The sequence below is a fragment of the Mus pahari genome, chromosome X (assembly GCF_900095145.1).
Source record: "Mus pahari chromosome X, PAHARI_EIJ_v1.1, whole genome shotgun sequence".
NCBI classification, from domain to species: Eukaryota; Metazoa; Chordata; class Mammalia; order Rodentia; family Muridae; genus Mus; species Mus pahari.
Window position 1 is genome coordinate 48,090,627 of NC_034613.1, and position 3,577 is coordinate 48,094,203.

At 40.2% G+C, this 3,577-nt stretch overlaps 1 protein-coding gene across 1 annotated transcript in view; it reads right to left on the reverse strand.

Annotated features, from left to right (window-relative positions):
• Positions 1-3,577, reverse strand: part of LOC110313828 (zinc finger X-chromosomal protein-like) — a 12,116-nt gene that overhangs the window by 8,437 nt on the left and 102 nt on the right. The window lies entirely within an intron of this gene.

The following is a 3,577-nucleotide window of genomic DNA, read 5'->3' on the forward strand; positions in this document are numbered from 1 at the left end:
CATTTGTTTCATAACTTCTGTTAGAGTCCATGTGTCTCTGTTTAGTTTCTGTTTCCAGGATCTGTCTATTGGTGAGAGTGGGGTGTTGAAATCTCCCACTATTATTGTGTGAGGTGCAATGTGTGCTTTGAGCTTTACTAATGTTTCTGTAATGAATGTGGTTGCTCTTGTATTTGGAGCGTAGATATTCAGAATTGAGAGTTCCTCTTGGTAGATTTTACCTTTGATGAGTATGAAGTGCCATCTTTGTCTTTTTTGCTAACTTTGGGTTGGAAGCCAATTTTATGTGATATTAGAATGGCTAGAGTATTGATACTCTATCACCCTGAGTGAAGGATGTCTCTTGATTTCTTTTGGTCACTTTGCCATTCACATATTTAAATTTTTCATGATACTTTATAATCACTGTGCTCCATATCAGCCAAGTCTTAAGATATTTGCCCCAACTTCAGTATATAATTACAGATATAATATATCACCAAGTGAAATATTTGATTCTGTTTTTAACCTGTTCTCTTGTTTTTTTTCACTCATGGAAGTTCCATGCTTTCTTCTGTAAAATTGCTTTTGTCTTCAGAGAACTTCCTTCAGCCATTATATCAAGGTTGGTTTGCTAGTGACAGTGTTACTAATTGTCCTTCTTCTGAGAATGTCTTGATTTACCTTTTTATTCCTAGAGGATGGATAAGGTTATTCCTTTGATGGATAAGCAAGTTGTGATTGGCACATGGCATTAGCTACTTTTCTTGTTGCTGTGACAAAATCCCAGGCAAAAGCAACTTACAGAAGGAAGCATTTGTTTTGGCTCACAGTTTGAGGGGATGCAGTTCAAGGGTAGAAGACAGAACAAAGGATGTAACTTTAGCAGTGGTAATGGAAGCATGAGACAACTAGTCACATAGTATCCAGAGTAAAATGCATGGAAAGATGAGTGCCAGCACTCTTAACCCCACCTCATCCCCCACTGTCCCATCAACTTTATGTTCCTTTTTAAAACCCACTGAATCCACCTAGTACTGCAATGATATGCGCAAGCATAGGACCATCTGGTAAAATATGGCTATCTTCTCAGAGGCTATATTTTTTTTAATGGATTACCCCCCCCCCCACACCATTTACCAATTCCTTCTCAATTAGAGGTAGAACTTCAGGAGCTGCTCCATGCTGAGATTTGTTTCTGGCTTGATGTTGTGCAGGTCATGCACATGAAGTCACAGATGTTGTGGGTTAATGAGTGCAATGGCCCTGTCATCGTGTCTAGCAAATACTGTCTCACTGAAGATGTCCAGTACCACTAGCTTCTACACTCTTCCAGCCCACTCTTGACAATAACTCCTGAGCCTTAAAGGGGGAAGCATGGGAGATGTACCATTTGAGGCTGAGCATTCCACAGTCTTGTATTCTGTGTAGTTGACCACTTGTGGCTTTCTGTATTGTCACTTTTTGCAAAAAGAAGCAGCTTTGATGTGGGTTGCACTAATTGGTAGTTATAAAACTGAGTTTAAATAGAAATATCTTACAAAATAAGGACAATGCCTCTCTCAGACACCATAGGATATCAGATAAAAATCTCAGCACCAGGTATGGATTGTCTCCTTTTGAGTTATTAGTCAGTAGGGTCCCATATATCTCCCCTAAATATTACGAGATCTTGCCATTGTTCTTGGTTATCCTCCAAAACCTGATGGTATGACTTTGTTGATGAAAGCACCACATGCTTGTGTCATAGGACGCAGAGAAACTAAGCTGGTACCAACCTGGACATTTCATCCCTACTGACTAGAAACTATATGGCTTTTTATTTCTCACTTTAATAAAATTATTCTTCTTAGCACTATTAACAACCCGATGAGTACATGTTTAGGCAAGATAATTGTTGAATGCAATCTCAAAGGAACATGACATTTGAATTGAGGTGAAAATATAGCTAATACAGAGATATAATGAGACAAGTTATACAGTGAGAATACAGCTATAACAAAATGTGAGAGAAGCCTTTGGAGATGGGTCAGCAGGTGAAAGTACTTTCTGCAAAAGCTTGAGGACCTGATTTAAATCCCCAGAACCCACATCAAAAACTGGATGCAGTAACCCAGAAGTATGTGGGTCAGCTAACCTGGACTGTGCTATCCAGAAGTAGAAACAAGAAAGACACTACTGTAACAAGGTGGAAGGAGATAACCAACTCCCAACAGTTGTCCCCAGACCGCCACAAGCATGCCATGGTAATCACAGAGCACAGGGTAAGATTCATTAGAATGAGTACATACTGATTGACTCCAGACAATGGGAAAGCAGAAACTGATGTTGCCCTTGTTCATTTCATACTTTATCCCAAACAGAATGTATCATCGACCCACAATGAATATCTGCTTCTTCTCCTGAATTTTGTGTTGGATCCATTCTGTCTGTCTACATATGAAATACTGCAGGAGTCAGCAGTCAGCCTTCACTGCTCTTCCTACTCACTTCCCTTACAAACTATCACTGAACTATGACACTTTTCTTTTCACTTCAAGAACTTTTAAGAATGAACCTTCATCTCCACTCACACTGACACTACCCTATTTCAGAAGCCAATTTTGGTGATGGTTCCTTTTGGCTGTTTTTTTTTTTTAAATTATGTACAAACTGGCAGCACAGGCTTGCCTCAAACATCTAATCCTCAAGTCTTCACTCTCAAATACTGGAAATATGGCACTAGGTCCTATGGAAGCCACTACTTTAGTAGGAGATGGAGTTAAGACAGAGTCTTATGTAGCCAAGTTGGCCTTAATATTACTATGTAGTTGTGGCTGACCTTGAACACCCAATCATCCTGCTTACATCTCCCAAATACTGACTGCAAGCATGTGCCATCACATCTGCTTAGAAACCAGTATTTTTAATTATAGTATTATAACTGAATCCTGAACTTGGTTAATGATTTCCAATTTCCAATTTCTAATCCTCCTTTTACTTTGTTTCTTGTGTAATATTTCAAAAATAAATAATTCATCACACCCAGTCTGTTTAATTTCTCAATGTTTTACCTTTTTCCATTGCCAAAATTTGATGTTTATGAGTCTCTGATGCCCACATCCCAAAGGGGCTTCCTTGAAACCTGCTCCAGTCTTGATCATTTCTCCATATACAATCCTTATCACTGAAAATTGTCTTCATTATCATATCTCTTTCATCCCAATAGTAGAATGAGTTTGGCTATAGCTCAAACCTACATGCTAAACCCATCTATTTCCCTCTATCTCTATCATGCCTGCTTTGGTATAAGCAATTATTACTTCTTAGTAGCGTATCATGATGGTCTCCTAAACTTATCTCTTTATTGTTGGTGCGTACCACCCCCACTAACCACTCCTCCTCCAGCAGGAATACCAGGATCGCCCACCGTCGCAGGACCGCCCACCGTCACAGGACCGCCCACTGTCGCCGGACTGCCGTCGCCAGACCGCCGCCGCTGGACCGCCCCCCATCATCGCGAGAACCCCGTGGCAACTTCAGAGGACTCAGGGGCATGCTGGGAATTCTTCTTTGTATTTAAGCCAGTTCCAACAATAAAATATGGGCTTTGATCAGA